The following is a 12,462-nucleotide window of genomic DNA, read 5'->3' on the forward strand; positions in this document are numbered from 1 at the left end:
CAAGCAAACATTTCCGAAAACACTTCATATACAAAGTAAATTACAAACAAACTTTACAAGCTCTGAACAGTTGCACAACAAAGGGTAAAATTATCCATTATAGATCGAATAAAATGGGACTATTAAGCCTTCGGCTGTCCCTCTACATGCCAGTCAAAGTATGAACATACCAAAAGACACGGACATACATAAGCATTACATCAAACATCTTGTATAGAAGTTTGTCCGTGATATTCTCCCCCACTTATTCCTTCGTCGTCCTCGTTGAAGCCTTTGTCGACACTGCAACTCCTCGCCTTTTGCTGAGTCTTCAATCTTCTGCTCCAGCTACAATGCGCCTCTTGGCTCCCAACTGCTCTCCGCTGCTGTTTTTGAGTAGTCGAACCTTTGATCCACTATGCTGCTTCAACTCACCAATGACTCTGACTCTGGTGTGGGGTTGGTTGAGTTATGTTGATCCCTGTTGATTTCTGCAGATCCTCCAAATGAAGGAAAAGACCATCCTTACTATGCCAGTCTCTCAAATGCCTAATGCTGTTTGAACTGGGTGGATGCTTGTTGGAGCTTTTAACGAGCATCGTCTCGCAAACTTCTGAAGTTTTGGGTCCTTCCTCCATAAAATTTGCCCATTGACTCTTCTTTCACTTAGTTGTCGCTTCCAAGTAGGTTCGCATCACTCCCGCTTTCGATTGGTATTTCGTTGGGAAATGAAGCGGACAATCTACTCTCAGTAGTACTAATCACCGTTGGTGAGGATTTGACAACTATTGTCTTCCATTATCTTCGAAGAGTCTTTGAACTTGTGCAGAGCTCCTCTACCGGATAGATAAGAGAATTGGGGTACTCAGTTTCCCTCATTCTCTTAAGGATTGAGAAGGCAAAGGTTACTTGACTTCGCCCGCCTCCTCGAGGTTGTACTTCATGCATCGAGCTCGTTATTGGCCTTCGCCTGCTCTTTGCTCACACTTCTGAAGCACTTGAAGTGTTTGCACTCCTTGCGTTGAGTTAGCTATTGTGATTCACCTTCTCAATGCCATCGAACTTCTGGAATGCAAGAAGTTTTCACCCCAACTTGGAGTAATTCTCTAATAGATTTGGTCGTCTCTGGGATTGTACTGTCTTCTCCATCAACCCTGCCGCCTACTCCCCTGAGTAGCAAAGGTACAGCACTGCGTACTGCCTTCTTCGTTCCTTGGTTGTGCACTCTTGCATGACCCGAAGTCCTTCACTTTCGGCTATCTTGATGAGAAGCTCATTGACACTAGTCTTACGAAGTTTCTTGGCCCCTACCCTTCAGTCTTGTCTCAGTACTTGGAGATTGCCTCTGCATGCTCCGCCTCCTCGGCCCCTTTCACGACTAAGCGCTCTCCCTCCATGAGAGCAAGGGATCAATGACTTTCACGGAAGTCCTGCCTCTACGGTACCATGGCGCTGCCATGCCCATGGCCCTACTATCCGTCGCCTCACATCTGCATCCCTTTTCTTCATGATTAGTAGATATGTCTCCGTGGCACTCCTCTGAGTTCACCTCCATTCTAACTGATGCTTGATTTTGGGTAGCTAAGTCCCTCTGGACTCGTTGTCGCTTCCTTGCCCCTTTCGACCCCCTACTTCAACACTTCTATGTTATCCAAGTAGCTCCCATTGGTCGATGAAAAGACAGACTGCAACTCCTATGCATGGCCTCTGCCATCACGTTGTAGGGTTTGCGTTGATTCTGTTCTCCTTAGCTTCCTTGGTAGCAACATTCGCTTACTTGTCAGGCACCCTTAAGCGAATATGAGCTCTGAAGTAGTCCAACTCTCCAGCTGCTTCGATCATACCTCTGTATGATCAAGTCCCTCCCATGGGACTCACTGATATTTGCATTCAAACTTTTCCTTTGGTGGAACACAACCCCTATATGCTGATGACCAAGGCTTTCATCCGATACAAAATTCGATGCATGCACGGAAGACCCGCCTCTACGGTACCATGGTCTTCACTCCTTGAATCCATAGCCCTTCTTACCGTCATGTTGTTCACCATAGTGGAGCTTCCAGTAGCTCCCGATCATACCTCCGTATGATCTAGTCCCTTGCGGGACTAGATTGTGTGTATCGCATTGCCACGAACTGTTCCACCACAATCCGCTGCACCATGTCGCCTCCTGGTGACATCTCTTTTGCATTCTGATCCTCGTGGGATGAACTCGAATTGTGAACCCTTCATGTGTGGCCTCTACCAATACATCGCAGGGTCTCTTCTACCTTCGATTTTGTTCACTTCTTTGGCAATCGACCTTCATCCATCCACTCTTGGGTCACACCTAGATGAAGCACTGCTCTAGGATAGTCCGTCGCCTAGTAGCTCCCGAAGTCCCCCAACTTCGCTGCAATTAGTGCACCATTGTCTGGATCCTAGGCCTCTGCCCCTACCAGCACAATCTTCGCTGTGCACCGCTTCCTTCATGGCAACTTGAATGGCAACACTGTGGCATATTCTTCAAGAGTACCCGCCTCTGCGTCCTCTTGCCCCGTGCTAAGGCCTTCCGAACTCAACTTCGCCTCCGCAAATTGAGTCGCCTTAGTTTCTCCTTCAAATGCTTTTCCGAGATAAGGTGCATGTGCCCAGAAGCTCCCTTCGTCTTTGGCACCATGCAAGATGAGTCCACTCTGTTATAATGAAGGACCCATGGAACAACATAATCCTACTCTTGCCTCTGTAAGAGTTCATGTCCTTGACCTCTGTCTAAGGAAAGCACAGTGCCTCTGCTCCATGTTCCAACTTCTATGCTGGCTCCCTTCATGCGGCTTGGGTACTTCGCCAAGTTACACCCAAGTTGCTCCACTCCTCGTTTTTGCATTGAGTTGATGATGGCCCTCGTGCCCATCATTCCACGGGTTAGCCCTCCCTTGAGTCCGATCTTATATCGACTCCAAGTGTGCCTTCATTTGTGTTGATTTGGGTCGCTCCCCCACTTGATCTCGCAATGCATCCACCAATGTATTCTCTCAAGCGAGATCATGCAACAACTCCTCGCCGCTTGCTCAGTCCATTGAGCTTTATGGAGTTGTTGTTTGTTAAGGTACTCCTCCTCAACTTGTGAGGTCTGTCCCATATGATTCTCCCTCTAGAGAGCCGAGACTTATCCCTCTTGGATAACTGTGCCATTGGAGCAACATCTCTCTTCGTTTCGGAGACCACCATCCCCTTGGACTACTCCGATCTGTTGAACAAACTATGCATTGTTCTACCTCCTGCAAATGCACTTGCTAGATTGCGACTTCATGTCAATACAGCCCCCGCTGCACCACTCAAGGCCTAGCAACATGTTGAACTCGTTGCACACTTCAACCTCCTACGGTCGTATCCTTTACATGCTGAAGAGAAAGTTTCAATGCTCCATGGCGTCGAGTTTCGGTCGCCTTGGGATGGCCACAAACATTTCATCGTCCGCATACAAGCCCATGTATGAGTACCGAATTCTTTGATTTAGCAATTCCCCTCACCTCTCTGAGCTTTGCACAACTCTTACGGTCGCTGAGCAACTCATTCCACCTTGCATGGTCTTATCCTTTACCAAGCGTCTCGCTTGCCTTGAGCACCATCAAGTATAGTTGTCAACGTTGAGCTGTAGCTCAAACTCAACCATCCCAACCTTTGTGCGCTTCGCTCTTCCAGGCTTGCCTGTTCTCGTGGTGCCTCTTGTGCGAAGGGTTGGCCATTCCTCTGAATGCCAATCTCAGATGCCCGCTCCTCCGAGTGACTCCTTTTCGCTACATCTTCATGCCCGTTTTCTCCCAAATGGTCGCGCGTGTGCTGATTGCCCTCAACGCAGCCCCGCTAGGTCCCCCACATTTACATGCTAAGTGTTTCTATGAGTGCTTGTCCCGCTTTGATACCATCTGTCACGGACTTAGCTGGTTTTGCCTAAGTCGTGCGGCACCCTTGCGTGTCCGTCCGCAAAGGTCAGCCTCCCCAAAGCCTCCCATATCCCTTAGGACCCACAAAAGAGAGATTGGGTTAGAGAAAATGCCTCATTCGGGATCCACAAGCAAACATTTCCGAAAACACTTCATAGACAAAGCAAATTACAAACAGACTTTACAAGCTCTGAACAGTTGCACAACAAAGGGTAAAATGATCCATTACAGACCGAATAAAATGGGACTATTAAGCCTTCGGTTGTCCCTCTACATGCTAGTCAAAGTATAAACATACCAAAAGACATGAACATACATAAGCATTACATCAAACATCTTGTTTAGAAGTTTGTCCATGATATCGTGTCGCCTGATGCATCGACGACCATTAACAAACTATGTACGACTGACCCCCTACGATATGTATAAATATCAACCCCCTGGCCAGCACTAAAGGATCGGACCGGGAACACCCTTAAACTCACCTCGATCTAACTTGAGCTTCGGAGTGGTCGAGTCGGAGATCCCCCTCTCGACATTGACCTTTTATGCAAGAAGGCGACGTTGAAGCGAGAGCTTAAGTCGCACCTGTTGAATCTCGTATTTTGATGATGAAACCAATTGATATGTGTATATATTTTAATCTACGTTTTGAGTGATGCAGGATGCTTCGATCAGGATGAGACAATTAAAGCAGGAAAAATCATGTTATGCCGGAGGAACATGTCAGAAGATTGGACGTCGGGCGGGTGGATCGGTCCACGTATCGACAGAAGGCTTCAGGCCATAGACTCGGGCATCGGGCCAAGAAGAGCGGGTATTGTGCCAAGGATATCGGAGTTACGGAGTCAATTGGCCGATTGGGCAATAGGCCGCAGGAGAGGACGATGCGTCGAATAATCAGACGAAGCGTCGAGGGACCAATGACATGCCGGACAACTTGGTTAATTACTTAGGATTAATTGTCTCAATCAAAGTTTTGTTTTACATGTGCAGGATTAACTACGATGGAAGAAAGACATGCAGCAGGAGTTGTGCTGGAGTCAAGACTATGATCACGTTGGGAGTTCGAGAGTTTGACGGAAATCCAGACGGTCGTTGGAGGTTCTACGGGAACAAATCCGAGAAGTCCAGGAGCTTGCCAAAGAAGCTCGTCGGAACTCGCCAAGTGGATCGTTGCAAGTCCAGGAGTTTGCCGGAAGTCCGCCGGAGCATTGCCGAATGTTCGTCGGATGTTCGCCGGAAGCTCACCGGAAGAAGCGATTGACGCACCGGAGCAAATTGCAGTAAATGTCTTAAGAAATATCGTAGTTAGCATGCAGATTAAGTTAAGAATGGGAGGTGATCCCATTAACTTAATCTAGGGGCAATTGGGCCCTTGATAGACCCAAATTAGGCCGAATGGATCAACCCATTCGGACCAGAATTCCTGCCAGGTGGTGGCACTACTAGGGTCGGTGGTGGCACTGCCCAGGAGATGGTCTCCCAGGAAAGCTGGGTGGTAAAACCGCCCAGGTCAAGCGGTGGCACCGCTTGGGCTCAGTCTCCGAGCGAGACTGGGCGGTGGCACTGCTTGGGCTTAGTCTCCGAGCGAGACTGGGCGGTGCAACCGCCCTTGACAGGCGGTGGCACCGCCCAGAGGCTCAGTCTCCGAGCTGCTAGGCGGTTGTACCACCCCAATCAAGAGGTAGTACCGCCAGGACCCTGGAAATCCGGGAAAAGACATTTTTGAGCTCCAAATTCAAACCAGTTTGGGGCCTATATATACCCCACCCTTTCCTGCATGAAAGGGCACCGAAAATCCAATCTTACTCTATGATTTTTAGAGCTCAAAAGTGTTGTAAAGGCTAGAAATTCTCCTCCCTCTTTTCTTCTAAGTTTTGAGCTTTCAAGAGAGGAGAGAAATTTTGTAAGGGTTGTCTCCTAAGCCCGTCAAAAGGAGTGAAACTATAAATGAGTGGTTGGCCTTCGCCTATTGAAGGAAGGCCTCTAGTGGACGTCGATAACCTTGTTGGAGGAGGAAGCCAAAAGTGGATGTAGGTCAAGATTGACCGAACCACTCTAAAATTACGGTGCTCTCTAGTTTGCATTTATTCTTACTGCTTACCTTACTACAAACCTCCATATGTGCTTTACTTCCTCTTTACTTTTGCTGCACTCCTTTACGAACTCGTTTTCAAGTTAAGTTTCTGAAAACGATTTTACATCGGAAACAATTTCATCGTACGAATACAGTTTTAAACATCGAAAGTTTTCCGCTATACTAATTCACCCCCCCCCCCCCCTCTCTTAGTGCTCTTGATCCTAACAATTGGGATAAGAGCCCGGTATTTCTCATTTCGGATTTACACCCGAGAGAAATGACTCTTCATGGCTTTCAATAGGGCTTATCGGTTGTTTGTCCACCGTTGTTTAACGGATTGGACTACACTTATTGGAAAACTCGAATGAGAGTTTTCTTGATTTATATGAATTTGGATTTATGGAATATTGTTGAAAACGATTTTCAACTTCCCTTTAAACTGATGAACGAATGGTCGGATTTGGAGAAGTATTTTTCTTTAAACGTAAAGGCTATGAATGCCTTATTTTGTGCTTTGGACAAAAATGAGTTCAATCGGATTTCTACATGTGAAACGACTTTTGATATTTGGCGAACAGTTGAAATCACGCATGAGGGAACTAGTAGAGTCAAAGACTCGAAAGTTAATATTTTATTTCATGATTTTGAGCTTTTTCGAATGCAACCAAGCGAGACTATATGCGACATGTACACCCGTTTCACGGATGTCGTCAATAATCTAAAAGTTCTTAATAAATCTTTTTTGAATTTTGATCTCGTAAGCAAGATCTTAAGATCTCTTTCAAAAAGGTGGGATCCTAAAATAACCGCAATACAAGAGATAAAAAATTTAAATAATTTTCTATTAGAAGAATTAATCGGGTCATTAATGACCTATGAAATGACACTTTTGGAACATTTTGAACCTGATGAGCACTTGAACCACCTTCCAAAGAATAGGAAGGATTTGGAACTCTGGACAAATGAATACCACTTGAGCGATGACTCAAGTGATGAGGATAATTATGAACTTGAACTTCGAACACTAAATCTTAATAAGTTTATTAAATAAAAATTTAAAATAAACAATGAACTTGAACGAAGGAAGAGACCAAAGAAGAGGAAGGCAACCAAGGATGAATCAAGAACTTCCAAAGGTGAAATGACGAATTGGGCTTTGACGGGCTTCGACTACAAGGTAAGTAACTCAACTCTCTTGAATTATTTTGAAATTACTTGAAGTTTTTCATGAGTGCTTAAGTTAGATAGTAAGAATAGGAAATAAAAAATTGTTTTTAAAAAATTATATCATGTTTTTCTTTTTAGCATCTTTGAAAAATTAAAAATTTGATCATGAAAAGTATATTGCTAAGGTTTCATGTATGTTATGTTTTAAAATATTGAATGATGTATGCAACATTAGGGATGATAATTATATGATAAGTGATAATGTTTAGGATTAATCCAGGCATGTGTATCTTGATGATTTTATGTCATACATGAGTTTTTGAAGTAAATATTGATTTGAAACTCTCATTTTAGATTAACATGTTTATGGTCTAATCGTTTTTATGATGAATTAAAATGACATTTTCATGACATATTAAGATGACATAGTGCATGTACATCTATGTATGAATTTCTTGATAGTCTTTTGATGATAGATGTGATATCATGATGTGTTTGGTCTTGATGGTTTCATGACAAAACTTATGTTTCGATTTTAAATGATGATACATATTTTTCACAAAAGACTTGAATACCCTCATATGAAATCAATTGTATGAAATGGAAATGAATTTTCTATCCTATTGAGATTAATGAATTTATTTTACCAACCTTGTGAATCTTATGAAAATAAACATGATGAATATTTTGAAAATAAATGAGTGTATCATGCATTTGGTCTTAATGATTTCTCTTGAACATACTTTTTAAAATCATACTTGATGATATTAAAAGGATGTTATCATGGAATTATGCTTGATGATTTGTTTTATGAAATTTACCTTTCTGTCTTAAATGTTGACACTTGTTTTATTAAAAGTAAAGGCATGCTTATAAGAAGCAAATCACATAAATAAAAATTTATAAAAACGAAATGCGATCCTCTATCTTATCGACTTTTCAATAAATCTATGCTTGTCATGTATAAATTTATTGAATGTGACTTTGAGGATGATTTCGGATTTCACAAATGCTTGATTCATACTTATGACATGAGACATATTTTAAATATGAATCATGTTCAATGCTTCAATCATGTTACATCTCCCTTAATTCATTTTATTCTCCTAGATTTATTTACTAAAGAGGAGAATCTTCCGAATGAATGAAATGATACAAATGAATCACTTATCGATATATCTTTTTGAAATATCTTTTTAATATGATGTTGATAATTTGAGATGCCTGTTGGAATTCATGACATGAGATAATTGAATCCTTGACTTACTCTTTATATGGATTGAAAATAGATGTTTAAAATCTTGCTTGATAAGTTGTTTTATAAGATTTTGCCTTTACGTCTTGAATTTTCATGCTTATCTTGATTTGGCATATAAAGACTAAGGCATGCTTAGATGAAAAAGAATCACTTAAAAAATATTTTTCCCATCTGATCAAGATTAATGATTTCATGATATTTTGTGAATCTTAAAATTGATTTTGATGATTTGATTATGAGTTTCAAGTTAACGATTTGATTTGAATGAGTTTTATCTAAATCATAATCTTGATCTTGCAAAATTGGAATCACAAATAATATCTTTTGGTATTCATGAATTGATACTCACAATATGAAAGTATTGGTATTCATGACTTGAATTTGATTGAAACATTGCATGCTTAAATTAATCATTCTCCTATGTTTCAAAAATTCTTTAAATGCCTTATGTGATGATTGAAAATTAATTTGCTTTATAATGAATCACGAATCATGACTTGATCTATGATATTGATATATTTTAATCATGATCCTTGGTTATATAATTCTTTTGCTCTATTAAAAAGATTTGTCGAATGAATCATGTCCTTCTTGAATTTTCTTGATATCATGACATGATTTTATAATATGGCTTGTATAATGATTAAAATTTTTTAGCCATTGATTTCTCCCTTCTTTTCGATAATGATAAAGGGGGAGTTAGTTTACTAGCCTGCATATTTCAAAGGAAAGAGAAAGATTGCTAGTTCAAGGTAAATGTTGGCTAGCTTGTACTCTTCCATTCTTTTCGACAAAAACAAAGGGGAGAAAGCTTTTGCTAGTTAGAACATGCAAAGAAAAGCAAAGTGCAATCTTGCACAAGAAGCAAGTGTTGAATTGCCATGATTGAACTTAAGAATCTTGCTATGCTTTTGTGCTTATATATTGTGATGAAAATCTAGCTTCATGTTACAAAAACTTGCATATCTTTTAAAATAGCTAGAGCTACTTCTCCTTTTGTTGATGACAAAGGGGGAGAAATATATGAATTGATATTATGAGTGTCATATTTGAGGGAGAAATATACGAATTGATGCTATGAGTGTCATATTTAAATTTAATACTATATAAATTGATACTATGAATGCCATATTTGAATTTGAATTATGTTAAGATATCAAAAGAAGCTTGCATCAAAATATATGGTAAATTGATGATCGAAATGCTATGATTGCCATATGCCATGTTTGCATCATGTTAAGATATCAAGAACTTACATCGTAATTTTACTTGCTGATATTTTGCCATGTGATGAAATGCTACGATTTGTTGCTAAAATGATGTATGCAATACTTATGCTTTTTATTATGATGTATGTGATGTATTGCATATGATGTGAATCATGATTAAAATTACCTTAATTTGAATTCAAGGTTTATCTCAATTATGGAATTTTGAAATAAGAATGATTGCTCACCTTTGTCATGATTTAGAAATTGACATAAAGGGTCTTCCCTTCTTTTTGACAATGACTAAGGGGGAGATAGCTAGCTTGCACAACTCAAGAAGAAAACAAAAATTGCACTTCTCAAAAGAGAAGAAATTGCTATCTTGAACATCATCGAGAATTACTAGCTTGAAATCTCAAGAAAATGCAAAAATGTGCTATTGTGCCTATCTCAAGAAAAGCAAATATGCCAACTTGCATATCTTTGAATTTGCTAGCTTGTATATTGTAAAACTTGCATATTTCAAGAAGCAAGAGTTGCTTTCTTGAACATCTCTAAATTGCTAGCTTGCAAGTTCTAAAATGTTGTAACATTGCTAACTTGCATGATGTAGAACTTGCTATCTTGAACATTACCAAAAGTGCTATCTTGTATGCTGTAAAACTTGCATATCTAAAACTTGATAGCTTGAATGTTCTAAGCATGATGTAACACTTGCTAAATTTTCTAGCTTCAAATCTGCATGATGATAAAACTTGATATTATGTTTTTTATGCAATAAGTTAAATTAATATTCCAAACACAAGAATAGTTGGACTTCTCTTTTTTGTTGATGATAAAGGGGGAGAAGTATGATGTTATGCATAAGTTTATGCATAAGTTCAAGATGACGTGTTGCAAGTATTCATGATGAATATTGCAATGACTTGAAATCAGTTTGAATTCAAGGTTCTATCAATATGACATATTGATAGGGGGGGTTTGTTTAAACTCTGGGAGTTAAGTTTAACTCCGTCATCAATTGGTTGTCATCATAAAAAAGGGAGAGATTGTTGAATCTCGTATTTTGATGATGAAACCAATTGATATGTGTTTATGTTTTAATCTACGTTTTGAGTGACGCAGGATGCTTCGATCAGCATGAGATAATTAAAGCAGGAAAAATCATGTTGTGTGGAGGAACATGTCAGAAGATTGGACGTCGGGCTGGTGGATCGGTCGACGTATCGATAGGAGGCTTCAGGCCGTAGACTCGGGCATCAGGCCAAGAAGAGTGGGTATTGTGCCAAGGATATCAGAGTTGCGGAGTCAACTGGCCGATTGGGCAATAGGCCGCAGGAGAGGACGATGCGCGGAATAATCGGACGAAAAGTCGAGGGACCAATGACATGCCGAACAACTTGGTTAATTGCTTAGGATTAATTGTCTCGATCAAAGTTTTATTTTACATGTGCAGGATTAACTATGATGGAAGAAAGACATGCAGTAGGAGTTGCGCCAGAGTCAAGACTGTGATCACGTTGGGAGTTCGAGAGTTTGACGGAAGTCCGGACGGTCGTCGGAGGTTCTATGGGAACAAATCCGAGAAGTCCAGGAGCTTGCCAAAGAAGCTCGTCGGAACTTGCCAAGTGGATCCTCACAAGTCCAGGAGTTTGCCGGAAGTCCACCGGAGCATCGCCGAAGGTTCGTCGGAAGCTCGCCGAAAGAAGCGATTGATGCACCGGAGCAAGTTACAATAAATGTCTTAAGAAATATCGTAACTAGCATGTAGAATAAGTCAGGAATGGGAGGTGATCCCATTAACTTAATCTGGGGGCAATTGGGCCCTTGATAGACCCAAATTGGGCCGAATGGATCAACCTATTCGGACTAGAATTCCTGCCAGGCGGTGGCATCGCCTAGGAGATGGTCTCCCAGGAAAGTTGGGCGATGGCACCGCTTGGGCTCAGTCTCCAAGCGAGATTGGGTGGTGCAACCGCTCCATTCAGGCGGTGGCACCGCTTGGGCTCAGTCTCCGAGCGAGACTGGGTGGTGCAACCGCCCCTGACAGGTGGTGGCACCGCCCAGAGGCTCAATCTCCAAGCTGTCAGGCAGTTGTACCACCCTAGTCAGGAGGTAGTACCACCAGGACCTCATAAATCCGGGAAAAGACATTTTTGAGCTCCAAATTCAAACCAGTTTGGGGCCTATATATACCCCACACTTTTCTGCATGAAAGGGCACCGAAAATCCAATCTTACTCTGTGATTTTTAGAGCTCAAAAGTGTTGTATAGGCTAGAAATTCTCCTCCCTCTTTTCTTCCAAGTTTTGAGCTTTCAAGAGAGGAGAGAAATTATGTAAGGGTTGTCTCCTAAGCCCATCAAAAGGAGTGAAACTATAAAAGGGTGGTTGGCCTTCGCCTATTGAAGGAAGGCCTCTAGTAAACGTCAGTAACCTCGTCGGAGGAGGAAGCCAAAAGTGGATGTAGGTCAAGATTGACCGAACCACTCTAAAATTGTGATGCTCTCTGGTTTGCATTTATTCTTGCTACTTACCTTACTGCAAACCTCCATATGTGCTTTACTTCCTCTTTACTTTTGCTGCACTCCTTTACGAACTTGTTTTAAGTTAAGTTTCCAAAAACAGTTTTACGTCGGAAATGATTTTATCGTACGAACGTAGTTTTAAACATCGAAAGTTTTCCGCTGCACTAATTCACCCCCCCCCCCCTTTGTGCTCTTGATCCTAACAGCAGCTCGAGTCAGTCCAAGAGGCGTCTGTTGAATCTCGTATTTTGATGATGAAACTACTTGATATATGTTTATGATTTAATCTGCGTTTTGAGTGACGCAGGATGCTTT

The sequence above is a fragment of the Musa acuminata genome, chromosome BXJ2-7 (assembly GCF_036884655.1).
Source record: "Musa acuminata AAA Group cultivar baxijiao chromosome BXJ2-7, Cavendish_Baxijiao_AAA, whole genome shotgun sequence".
In the NCBI taxonomy this organism is placed as follows: Eukaryota; Viridiplantae; Streptophyta; class Magnoliopsida; order Zingiberales; family Musaceae; genus Musa; species Musa acuminata.